This window comes from Cnephaeus nilssonii (genome assembly GCF_951640355.1).
Source record: "Cnephaeus nilssonii genome assembly, chromosome: 9".
Taxonomy (NCBI): Eukaryota; Metazoa; Chordata; class Mammalia; order Chiroptera; family Vespertilionidae; genus Cnephaeus; species Cnephaeus nilssonii.
Window position 1 is genome coordinate 91283412 of NC_137080.1, and position 13816 is coordinate 91297227.

The following is a 13816-nucleotide window of genomic DNA, read 5'->3' on the forward strand; positions in this document are numbered from 1 at the left end:
TTGACCTATCTATGCATCCATAAAACCATCACCACAGCCCCAGCCGGTTTGGCTCAGTGGATAGAGTGTCAGCCTGCGGACTGAAGGGTCCTGGATTTGAAACCAGTCAAGGGCACATGCCAGCATTACGTGCTCAATCCCCAGTAGGGGGAGTACAAGAGGCAGCCAATCAATGATTCTCTTTCATCATTGATGTTTCTATCTCTCTCTCCCTCTCTCTTCCTCTCTGAAATTAATTTAAAAAAAATTTTTTTAAAAAGCAAAACATCACCACAATCAAGATAATGAGCACATCTATCATGTCCAAAAGTTAGGTCAGGCCTCTTTTTTTTTTTTTTTTAATATATTTTTATTGATTTCAGAGAAGAAGGGAGAAGGAGAGTGAGATTCAATTAGTTCCTCTGCTGACTGAATAATGAGTGTTTCTCCTTTAAATATTTTTTATTGGTTTTTAGAGATAGAGGAAGGAAGAAATAAGGAGAGAGAGAGAGAGAGAGAGAGAGAGAGAGAGAGAGAGAGAGAGAGAATTGCTGAGAGAGAGAAACATCATGGATTGGCTGCCTCCTGCACACCCCCTACTGGGGCTCAAACCTGCAACCCCAGCATGTGCCCTGACTGCAATTGAACCAGGGATCTCTTGGTGCATGGGACAACATCAACCAACTGAGCCACACGGCTGGGCCACCTTTTTAATATTTAAAACAGCCTTATTGAGATATAACTTACATACCATAAAGTTCACCCATTTAAAGTGTATAATTCAATGATGTTTAGAATATTCACAGAATTGTGTAACCATCACCCCTATCTACTATTAGAATATTTTCATTACCCCCCAAAGCGCCTCATACCCATCAGCAGTCACTTCCTGGAATTGGAGGACTTCACAATAAAGCAAGATTGCTGCGCGTCTCCTCTCCATTCTAGGCAAAGGCTAATCTACTTCTGTCTCTAGGGCTGGCTGTGCTGGTCATTTTGTTTCAATTGAATAGTAATATATGTAGTGTTTCCTGACTGGCTTCTTTTACGTCTCATGGTTTTTTGTTTTTTTAAATATATTTTATTGATTTTTTACAGAGAGGAAGGGAGAGGGATAGAGAGCCAGAAACATCGATGAGAGAGAAACATCGACCAGCTGCCTCCTGCACACCCCCTACCGGGGATGTGCCCGCAACCAATGTACATGCCCTTGACCGGAATCGAACCTGGGACCCTTCAGTCCGCAGGCTGACGCTCTAGTCATTGAGCCAAACTGGTTTCGGCACGTCTCGTGTTTTTAAGGGTTATCCATGTTGCAGTGTGTATCAGTACTCCATCCCTCCTTACAAAATGTTTTCAATTCTGAAATAATTTAGATTAACAGGAAGTTGCATGGATAGTACAGAGAGAAAGGACCTCTGTACTCTTCACCCAGTTTCTCCCAGTGGCTACCTCTTACCTAAATATAGGACAATATCAAAACCAAAAATTTGGCATTGGTACATAATGTGTGCACCATTTTATCACATGTGTAGATTCATATAACTGCCATCACACTCAAGATACAGAGCTATTCCATCACCACAAAGATCTCCCCTGTCCCTCCCTCCGCCATCCCTAACCAGTGGCAGCCACTCCATTTCCATTCTATAACTTTGTCATTTCAAGAATGTTTATCAGTGGAATCACACATTGTGTGACCACTTGAGAGTATCATAATGAGTTTACCCTCATGTTAAAAAGCACATGCACGTATAACTAGATAGATAGCGAAACCAAAATCTCATGGATGATACTTATAACAAAACTAGCTGACAAACCCCAGAATAACAGAGAGCAGGACTAAGACAACAGCCCCACATCTGCACAGTACCAGCATATGTGTGAGAGGAAGCTGAGAAAAGAATGGTGTGTCTGGGGGGCCCGAGAAAAAGAGAACCCCAAAATAGTGCCCAAAATTATTGCTAGAACGTGAAGTGGGGGATTCTGAGAACAGGAGCAGAGACCGGGAGGGATTTCGCTCACTGCGGTAGCCAGTCCGTGCAAGGCCATCCCCAGGAAGGTCAAGCACTACTCACTCATGAGACTCCACACTGAGGAGAAGTTGGTATCAAAATTGAGCAAAACAGGGACAATATAAGGAGCAAAGAAAACACAAAGGCAAAATAAAGTTGGAAGTGCTAGCCGGAGCAACTGGGCAAGAAAAAGAAAAAAAAGTTTCCAGTTTGGAAAGGAAGAAAGTTTCCTCTGTTTACAGATGATATGATCTTATATATAGAAAACCCTAAAGATTCCACACAAAAAACTGCTAGAACTAATAATAAACACATTCAGCAAAGTAATGGGATACAAAGTCAGCACACTAAAATCAGTTGCTTTTTTATATACTAACAATAAACAACCTGAAAAGGAAATTATAAAAACAAATTCATGAGGACATTTGAGATCTTGCTCCCTGGTATATGTCATCAATTTGGCTCAAATAAACTCCTATAAATATATTTTTAAAATTATTTCATTTAAAATAGCATAAAAATAATACAATGCTTAGGAATTAACCAAGGAAGTGAAAGACAATTAAAACTATAATATATTGCTGAAAGAAATTAAGACATAAATAAGTAGAAATACATGTGATGTTCAAGGATTGGAAAACTTAATATTGTTAAAATGTCAGTATTACCCAAAGGGATCTAAAGATTCAGTGCAACCCCTATCACGATCCCAGTGACATTTTCTGCAGAAATAGAAAAATTCATCCTAAAATTCAAATGGAATATCAAAGGATCCCAATTAGCCAAAACAATTTTTAAAAATAACAAAACCAGAGAACTCACATTTCAAAACTGACTACAAAGCTGTAGTAACCAAACAGTGTAGCACAGGCCTAAAGGCAGACATACAGACCAATGGCATGGAATGGAGAGCCCAGAAATACACCCTCCCTGACATGGCCAATGATTTTTGACAAAGATGTGTTCAGTGGGGGTAGGACCGTTTTCCAACAGTGCTGGGAAAAACTAGAGATCCCCATGCAGAAGGAAGTTGGACCCTTACCATATACAGAAATGAATTCAGTATGGGTCAAAGACCTAAGCGATAAAAGCCCTAGAAAAAAACAAAAGCTTCCCAACATCAAATTTGGCAATGATTTCTTAGATTTGACACCAAAGTCACAGGTAACAAATGAATAAATAAACAAATTGGCCCTAGCTGGTGTGGCTCAGTGGATAGAGCATCGGCCTGTGGACTGAAGGGTCCCAGGTTCGATTCCGGTCAAGGGCACATGCCCAGGTTGCGGGCTCGATCCCCAGTAGGGGGTGTGCAGGAGGCAGCTAATCAATGATTCTTTCTCATCATCGATGTTTCTATCTCTCTCTCCCTCTCCCTTCTTCTCTGAAATCAGTTAAAAAATAAAAATATATTTAAAAAATAAATAAATAAATAAACAAATTGGACTTCATGAAAATTAAAAACTTGTGTGCAGCCCTGTCTGGTGTGGCTCAGTTGAATGGTCGTCAATCCCATGCACCAGGAGGTTGCTGGTTCCATTCCCAGTCAAGGGCACATGCTCAGAGTGCTGACTTGATTCCTGGTAGGGGGCCTGACGGAGGCAGCCAATCAATGTTTCTCTCTTTCTCTCTCTCTCCTCCCTCTCTCTCTATTTCTCCCATTCCCTTCTTCTCTCTCTAAAAAAAAAAAAAAATCAATAAACTATTCTAAAAAAAAAAGTTTGTGCATTGAAAGACACTATTGACAGAATAAAATGGCAATCCACAAAATGGGAGAAAATATTTGCAAATAATACATCTGGTAAGAGATTAATATCCAGAATGTATAGAGAACTCCTTAAACTCAACAACAACCCAATTAAAAAGTGGACAAAGAACTTGAATAGACATTTCTCCAAAAAAGATATACAAATGGCTAATAGACCATGGAAAGATGCTCAACACATTAACCATTAGGGAAATGTAAATCAAAACTACTGTAAGATACCACTTCACACCCCTTAAGGTAGCTACTATCACAAGAATAAAAAACAAGAAAGAAAAGTGTTGGTGAGACATGGAGAAAATGGAATTCTTGTGCACTGTTGGTGGGAACGTAAAATGGTACAGCCATTGTGGAAAATAATATGCTGGTTCCTCAAAAATTAAAAAATAGAACTACCATATGATTCAGCAATTCCATCTCTGGGTATCTACCCAAATTATTTGAAAGCAGGGTCTCAAAGAACTATTTGTGCACTCATGTTCATAGCAGCACTTTTCACAATAGCTAGGACATGGAAGCGACTCAAGTATCTATCAACAGACGAATATGTTAAGGGCAAAAAGAATATTGGGGACTGGCTATGGTTATGGGAAATATTAACCATGCTCTGTCAACCATGATTGCCTTGTTCTGGTTAAAGAAAGAACATTCCAACCTGGCTGGGGGTTGTAAGACCACCCCCCAACCCCCAACCTGGGAGTCAACCTTGGAATGTGGGCCATTCTCATTCAAGAACTGCCTATTACCATGGAAAGATTAACAACCTTGTTGCCCAAACAATGAGTCCCACCCCAGCCCTCATTGCCTTCTTCCTCATGCCTGTAATCCCTAATTCCCCATGCAATCTTTGCCCTACCCCAAGCATGTCAAACTTGTGGCCCACAGGTCGCATGTGGCCCACAATGAATATTTTTGCAGCCCAGCCAATATAACGATATGTAAAAAACGTTTTAATAAAAAGTTTGTAACTTAATTTTTACAATATCCTGTTATACATAATCCTGTATAAAAAAAGGCTAATATGCAAATTGTCCCCTCCTGAGTTCAACTGGGAGTTCGACCTATTGCTATGACATGCGCTGACCACCAGGGGACAGTGCGGAATGAAGGAATGCCCCAGCAGGCGGCCAGCAGCCAGGGAAGGAAGGTCCCAATTGGCCCTGATCACTGGCCAGGCCTAGGGACCCTACCCGTGCATGAATTTCATGCACCAGGCCTCTAGTTATTAATAACGAACCACAACATTTGCTAATGACTGATTACTGTAATCGTGTTGCTCATTTCCCTTACACGCCTTATGCGCAGGTGCACCATTTCTCTCCACTAATACTGGCAGCGAGTATTTTAGCAGCCAAATGCCACGTCATTAGTCTTGTACTGACTTGTTCGGTGTGCGCAACAGGAAATATTTTGCTTTCGGAGAACAAGAAAAATAGGTTTATTTGCCTTACACTTAATTTGTGTAGTTATTCAGTGTCTGATAAGTTAATGTTCAAGAAAAAAATATTAATTTTTATTAAAATGTTCTATTATTTTATGTTAACGATTACTCATTTATTTCAGCCCTTTGTATTCAGCATGTCTCTATCGAAGTAAACATATGTTTCTATGAAAATTGAAGCTTTTTTCTTTTTGCGGCCCACATAAACTTAACCTTTTTTTATTTGGCCTGTGTTAGCCTTTGAGTTTGACATATATGCCCTACCCTATATAAGCAGCTGGCTTATGGGGGGCTGCAGAGCAGATTTTTGTGGATGGCCTGCTGCTCTCCCATACTGCAGGCAATATTGGAATAAATGCTCATATATGATTCAACCCTGTCTCTGCTGAATTGGCCCAAATAGTGACAGGCAGCACGGACTTACTGATGGTCCAGTTACATATGGATAAGAAAAATGTAGTATATACATATTATTCAGTGTGTATATATATATATATATATATATATATCTCCTACCTAATAATAGACAAATATGCAAATTGACCGCACCTTCACTACACCCAAGCCACGCCCACCAGCCAAGCCACGCCCACCAACCAATCAGGATGAGTATGCAAATTACCCAACCAAGATGGCAGCTAATTTGCATATCAAGACAGCGTAGAAAGAAGCCAAGAGCCACAGAAGGGAGCAAAGCTGCGGAGAAGCAAGCAAGCCAGGGGGAGGAGAAGGGAGGAGCAGAGGCGGGGCCGGGGGAGAAGGGAAAAGCAGGCGGGCTGGCAGAGAAGGTGGGGCAGGGTAGAGTGCAGCAGGAAACCCTATTGCAGGATTTTTCCTGCAACGGGAACGCTAGTATATATATATATATATATATATATATATATATATATATATATATATATATCCTATCTAATAAAAGGGTAATATGGAAATTAACCATCACTCTACTACACCCACAAAGCCATGCCCACCAGCCACACCCACCAGCCAGTCAGGAACAAGTATGCAAATTAACCCAACCAAGATGGCTGCAGCCATGGAGAGAGCAGGAGGGAGGCATGGGTTTCCCCAGCAATGGAGGAAGCCAAGCTTTCCGCACACCCTGGCCGGCCCAGGCCTCTGCTTAAGGCTACAAAGTTTCAATTATCCTACCTAATAATAGACAAATATGCAAATTGACCATATCTCTGACACACCCACAAGCCACACCCACAAGCCACGCCCACCATCCAATCAGAGCTAGTATGCAAATTAACTCAACCAAGATGGCTACAGCCACAGAGAGCAAGGTTTCCTAGGTATCAGAGGAAGCCAAGCTTTCCGCCTGCCCTTGCCAGGCCTAAGCCTCCACTCAAGCTACAAAGTTTCAATTATAGAAGGTAAACAAATTCAAACAGAAATGGCGGCAGAATGGAGCTTGAGAGAGCAGGCCAGGGTTGTCCCCGGCAACAGGGGAAGCAAAGCTTTCCGTACACCCTGGCTGGGCTCACCCGCTTAAGGCTACAAAGTTTCAATTATAACCCCAACATAAATGGCTGCCGGCCGTGGAGGGAGCCCCAGGCTTGGCTCCGCTCCAGGCTACAAAGTTTCAATTATAGAAGGAAAATAAATTCCAGATACCAGGGCTTGGGTTGCCAGGGGACGTGGCCGGCCTGCAAACCACCACAGGCCCCTCGCTCAGGCCACCCCATGCCCCAAGGGAACCCCACCCTGATCAGGGACACCCTTCAGGGCAAACCAGCTGGCTCCCACCCCTGTACCAGGCCTCTATCCTATCTAATAAAAGAGTAATATGCAGATTGATCATCATTGCAACACACAATATAGCTGCCCCCATGTGGTCAAAGATCCTGCCCCCATGTGGACACAAGATGGCTACCACAAGATGGCCAGCAGGAGAGGGCAGTTGGGAGGCACCCAGCCTGCAAGGGAGGAAGTTGAGAGGGACCAGGCCTGCAAGGGAGGGCAGTTGAGAGGGACCAGGCCTGCAAGGGAAGGCAGTTGGAGGTGATCAACCCTGCAGGATAGGGCAGTTAGGGGTGACCAGGCCAGCAGAGGAGGGAAGTTGGGGGCAAACAGGCTGGCAGCGGAGTGGTTAGGGGGTGATCAGGCTGGCAGGCAGAAGTGGTTAGGGGCAATCAGGAAGGCAAGCAGGCAAGCAGTTGGGAGCCAGCAGTCCTGGATTGTGAGAGGGATGTCCGACTGCCCGTTAAGGCCCAATCCTGACCTGCCTAGCCGCTCCCATGGGGCTTTGGGAACATTGCCGCCCCAGGGAGGTGAGGCCGGACCCGCCTAGCTGCTCCCGGGGGTCCCAGGGAACATCGCCGCCCCGGGGAGGCAAGGCCGGACCCGCCTAGCCGCTCCCGGGGGTCCCTGGGAACATTGCAGGCATGGGATTGCTGAGACCCAGACCTGGCCTCTGGCCACAGATTCATAGCTTCTCGGAGACTGAGGGCAGGGATCTGCCTCATCTGCAGAGAGACAGAGGTTCTGCAGTGGCCCCAAGACGCGGGTGGGCCCAGCCAGGGATCAAGGGGCATGGAAGGACTCCTGGGCAGAGGGGCAAGGACCCTCACCCCTGAGGCGGGGGTTGAGGGGCGGTGCCACCTCAGTGGAGGGGTGCTGCACTGCAGGGTACTGGACTGACTGATGTGATTCAGAGAAGCTCCCAGTGCTAATGGGCCACGCTCAGGCGGCCTTCACACTTCAGAGGCAGTGACTCCTGCTCCTGCCTTGACCCAAAAGCAAGCCCGCGGTGCCCTGCCCCATGGCAGAGCATGCTTAGGCAGTGAGTGCGAAGCCTTCCACCTGCTCCGGAGAAGGGGGGGCAGTAAAGAATGGGGGGCAGGGGACGGGGAGAGGAAAGAATATGGAGCATCCGCAATGAAGAGGTGCTTGAGAAAGAGGCTCGGAAGCCTGACTGGAAGGTTTGTTCTGTTTGCCAGGCGGCTGCCCCTTAGGAAGCGCAAAGAGCATGGCTCTGAGGGCTTCCTGTGTGCTGAGTCAAGTTCCACAGCCAACTGGAATTGGCCTCAGTTTCCTGGTCTGTAAAATGGATGAAGCGTGTCCCAGTGCCTTCACTGAGCTTTGATGGCCAATTGAGATACTATATAAAGAAAATGAGGGAAGAAGTGAGAAAGAAAAGGAAGGACGAGCAACACAAAAGAAAGACTGAAAGGAACCTGTAAACACATTGTCACTTAAATAGGGAATATAGTCAATAGTGTTGTAATGATGGTATGATGCCAGGTGGGTACTAGAAATATCGGGGAACACTTTGTAAAGTATATGATTGTCTAACCACTATTCTGTAACTAATATAAAACCTGAAACCAATACAAAATAATATTGAATGTAAAGAAATGAAAATTGGAGTGAAATTTTTATAAATTTCAAAGTTTAAATAAAAGCTGTAAAGGAAGGAAGGGGAGAATAAAAATAGTGTTTTTCATTTTACCACTTCATTAAAAAGACAGTTGTCTTTATATGGTGCTTTTATACTTTTATACTTTTCTAAGTCATTATCTCATTTTAATTTCCGGACAAGGGAAGGCAGTTGGGGGCGATCAAGCCTGCAGGGGAGGGCAGTTAGGGGTGACCAGGCCAGCAGAGGAGAGAAGTTGGGGGCAAACAGGCTGGCAGGGGAATGGTTAGGGGGTGATCAGGCTGGCAGGCAGAAGTGGTTAGGGGCAATCAGGAAGGCAGGCAGGAGAGCAGTTGGGAGCCAGCAGTCCTGGATTGTGAGAAGGATCCCAGATTGGAGAGGGTGCAGGCTGGGCTGAGGGACACCCCCCACCCTGTGCATGAATTTTGTGCACCAGGCCTCTAGTATGTGTGTGTGTGTGTGTGTGTGTGTGTGTGTGTGTGTGTGTGGTGTGTGTGTGTATATATATATGTGTGTGTGTGTGTGTGTGTGTGTGTGTGTGTGTGTGTGTGTAAATTTTTATTGACTTCAGAGATGAAGGGAGAGGAAGAGAGAGATAGAAACATCAATGATGAGAGAGAATTATTGATTGGCTGCCTCCTGCACACCCCACATTGGGGACTGAGCCCGAAACCCTGACATGTGCCCTTGACCAGAATAGAACTTGGGACCCTTCAGTCTGCAGGCTGATGCTCTATCCACTGAGCCAAACCAGGTAGGGCCATATTATTCAGTCTTAAACTGTAAAAAATTTCTGCAATATGTTACACCACAGATGAGCCTTGAGGACATTATGCTAAGTGAAATAAGCCAGTCCCAAAAAGAGAAATGTGATTCCACTTTCATGAGATTCTTAGAATAGACAAAACCATAGCGCTCTCCCTCTCCAAGCACGCCCATGCCTCCCACCCACCCCACCCCAGGCACCTTACCATCAGCTTCCTCGCTCCCAAGCTCCAAGGGCCCTTTCTTCACTCTAGAACTTGTTTCCTAAACTCATTTTTTCTGTAATTTACTCAGTAAATGTTCTCTTACAGTTTGGGTCTTGCTCTGATTTCTTTCCTAGCCAGAACCCAAACACCGAGGATGCTGCGTCCAGGTTTGGCCTCACCCCACCAGTCAGACACCTGGAGCCATTCCTGTCACCTACGTATGTGGTGCCCTGTGACTCAGATTGTTTAACCGCTGATACAGAACTATTCCATCACCACAAAGACCTCCTCTGTCCCTCCTTCCATCATCTCTAACCAGCGGCAGCCACTCCATTTCCATCTCTATAACTTGGTCATTTCAAGAATGTTATTTCAGCATATTACTGAAACAATCTGGACAGATATGTGAAACGGGAGGAGGGGAGACTCAGGTAAGGATGGCTAAGTCTGGAGGCAGGCAAGCAGGGACACCTCGCTTGGGACTTCGGTAGAGTGGAGTCTGCCTGTCTGAGCGGAGTAAGTCCTCGCCACCTTGGCTTGAAGGACATGACTGTGTTCTCTTTCCTCCCTGCATCTTTTCCTCCAGCCATGAGGTCCTCTCTCTCTCTCTCTCTCTCTCTCTCTCTCTCTCTCTCTCTCTCTCTCTCTCCAGATTGCTGCTCGCAGCTAGAGGACTCCTGTGAAAGAATGAGTAGGTCATGGACTGGGGAAGTCACCCAGCTGACAGCAAGACAATGTCCATGCAGCGGGAACACTGTAAAGTCACACAAGGCCTTTCCCATGGCTTTTCCCTGTCAGGTTACTAATTCCAATGGAGGGGGGGAGAGGAAGAGAGAGAGAGAGAGGGAGAGGGAGAGAGAGAGAATGAGAGAGAGAGATATCCTTGCCCTTTGGCTGGAAGCATGTTTGTTTCTTTCCTTTCTCTTCCTTCCTTTGTGTCTGGAGTTAAGTTCAGGCTGACATTCTTTGAGCTCTTTGAAATCCCTGAGGTGGAGCCCAGGGTTAAGGCTTGAGAAACCCTAGGCTATAAATAAGGGTCAAGGTAACTAATGGAAAAGAGATGGCTGCTTTTTAACTTTGGCTTTTCCATTGGGATTGCTTTCTGAGGATCTGAACACGACCTTTTGCTGCATAAATGAGAGCCTCAACTCATTCAGCTTGGAAAATAAGGGACACATGGCAGTTTATTTTCTTTTATTTAAATACTAGAAGCCTGGTCCCTCAGCCCAGCCTGCACCCTCTCCAATCTGGGACATCCCTCTCACAATCCAGGACTGCTGGCTCCCAACTGCTCGCTTGCCCACCTGCTTGATTGCCCCTAACCTCTTCTGCCTGCCAGCCTGATCACCCCCTAACCACTCCCCTGCCAGCCTGATCGACGCCTAACTGCTCCGCTGATGGCCCAATTGCCCCTAACTGCCCTCCCCTGCAGGCCTGGTCACCCCCAACTGCCCTCCCCTGCTGGCCTGATCCCTCCCAACTGCCCTCCCCTGCCAGCCATCTTGTGGCAGCCGTCATGTGTCCAAATGAGGGCAGCCATCTTTGACCACATGTGGGCGATGATCTTGTGTGTTGAGTGACAGTCAATTTGCATATTACTTTTAGATAGGATTAGTGGCCCAATGCACGAATTTGTGCACATTGAAAGGAAATTAATTAGAAGAAATATTTTAATATCGCTCTTCACCCTTTCTCTATAATAGAAGTGTCAACCAAATTTACAATTGACAATGACAGATGGAAACACATGTGTGTGATTGGTGCCAGCGAGAGCTTTATATGTATCGCGCATGTGCGAGTCAACTTATACTTGGACAGATGTGTGAAACGGGAGGAGGGGAGACTCAGGTAAGGATGGCTAAGTCTGGAGGGGGCCAAAGGCAGCCCCCACCACCATCTCACAGTCTAATTTGCACAGCCTCCCTCCCGCATGGAAGTTAACCCTAAATCAGAAAGCAGGTGTAATTAAGCAAGTTTAGTTTATATTTTATAGATATAAACTAAACTTGCTTAATTACACCTGCTTTCTGATTTAGCTAAACTTTTTACAGCCCAGTGAAGCACCCCAACTTCTCTTTCAGGTACTTGTCAGCAACACAGCAATAAATATCAACACGAAGCAGATTATTATTGAAGATCATGCAGGGAGAACAAAGGGTAAAATATTTAACTGCAGCAGTGTTTAACTCTATTCTGCGCAGTGAGAAAACCTGAAGTCATTTTCAAGGTCCACCATTTCTTACTTCTTTTCAGTTGGGTCTAGTTTCTAAGCTTTCTAAATCTCCCTTTTCTGGTTAATGAAAAGAAAATAGGATTCCACCGAGTCTCCTATCTACCTACACCAGCACTTCTGTGAGGGTCAAATGAGAAGAAGCATGGGAAACCGCTTCACAGACATTTGGTTACAGTGTAAAATGTTTGCACCTGGCTATAAAGCAAGTCATGTTCCTGGGCTGAAGAAACTGCAAGGAGGCTAGTCGCTAGGGAGAGGAAGCCAGGCGTTGCTACATGACATCATTACCCAGCGCCCACAGCAACCGGGGCTGGGCTGGGCTGTGGGCTCCATTTTGCACCATGGGGTCTCAGCAGCATTGGCTGCGATTTGGTGGGGTGTCACTCCAGGGTGGTGGTGGGGCCTGTGTCCCACTTAGGGGGAAGCCGAGTGTTGCTTTCTGAGCGCCAGGTCTGCGGTGCCGTTTCTCTGTAAGTGACCAGTGCATGTCATGGCAGCTCCTGCGTTGAACATCTGCCCCCTGTTCAGTTCGAGTCATAGTGACAGGTCGGATGGACACTTAGAGCATATTAGCCTTTCATATATATAGATATAGAGCGAAAGGGAGAGGGAGAGAGATATAGAAACATCAATGATGCAAGAGAATCATTGATCAGCCACCTCTTACACATCCCCTACTAGGGATTGAGCCAGCAACTGGGGCATATGCCCTTGACTGGAATTGAACCTGGGACCCTTCAGTCCACAGGCTGACACTCTATCCACTGAGCCAAACCAGCTCAGGCCACCGGGAAGTTTCTAATCTTCCTGGGGAAGGCCGGCAGGACTTGCCCTCAGGGCCCGAGGTGCTGTCTCTGTCTGGCTGGCCCAGCTAAGCTACAGAGGCCGCCAGGAATCTTCCTTGGTCCCTGAAACCAACTTCTATGAGAGCCTCTGGGGTAACTTAACAGGGGCTCTTCCTTCCCTTTGAGGGCGGCTGCTCTCCTGGTGATGATGAGAAAGGTGTTTTCCCCGGGTCGTGTCTTATGACATTGAAGAATGAGCTCCCGAGGACCAGAAGATTTAAGCAAAAGTGTGGAAAGTTTATTACAAGCAGATTCAGACTCCCCAATGGGGAGGGGGCCAACAATGGGCTGCCCATTAAAGCCTGTGGTCCAGGGTCTATGTGTGCTACAAGCCTGCTCTATGCCTGCCTGTGTCGTCACCTGATTAATTCCCCAATTATTCCTGCCCAGCAACGGACCTGAGCTTTCCCTGTTTCTGCACTTTCTCTGTTCTTGTGCAGAACTTTCTCTGTTTCTATGTGTTCATACACTTTGTTGCTGCAGGCGCTCCCCTTTCCTCCCATGCCTCCCGCCTTGAGTCCAGAAACATTTCATTACTTCTGCGTGGTGGTTCCTGTGGTTAGGCTGCCCTGTCTGCCCCGCCCATGTCCCACCTGCCTTTGCTTTCCCCTGGACCCCTGCCCTGTCTCCCTGCGTTTCCAGTTAACCCTCTCACTGGCCTCTAAGGGGTCAGGGCTTTTGGGAACATGAAAGGCAGGGTACAGGTCACTAGCCCAACAGTTGGAAACTAGAGTTGTAGGACGAGTGTTCCGTCTGAGGCCACGGAGGCATGAGGAGACGCTAGGTACCCCTTGTACCGACCGATCTGATAGGGGGGCCTCCGGTGAGGTTGCTAAGTCTGGAGCCAGGCAAGCAGGGACGCTTCGCTTGGGATTTTCGTCGAGTGGAGTCCGCCTGTCTGAGCCCATGAGTCCATCCTCCCTGTGCTGGCCGTCACTGCAGCCGCTGGTACGTCTGCCCTCAGGACACGGGGTAGAAGCTACAGCGGTACTCAGACCACAGGACCACGGCCCAGACGGCCCAGGGGCTAGCTGGGGTTTTTCTGTCCCTCTGTAGATGGGGAACCAGTCCCCGGTGCCTCGCCCTACCCCTTTGAGTGAAATTTTACCTAATGCCTCAAGCGTTTTTGTAACATAGCCTGGCCCCACTATCAAGTGCACAGTGCAGGGGTTTGGCCAGTTAATG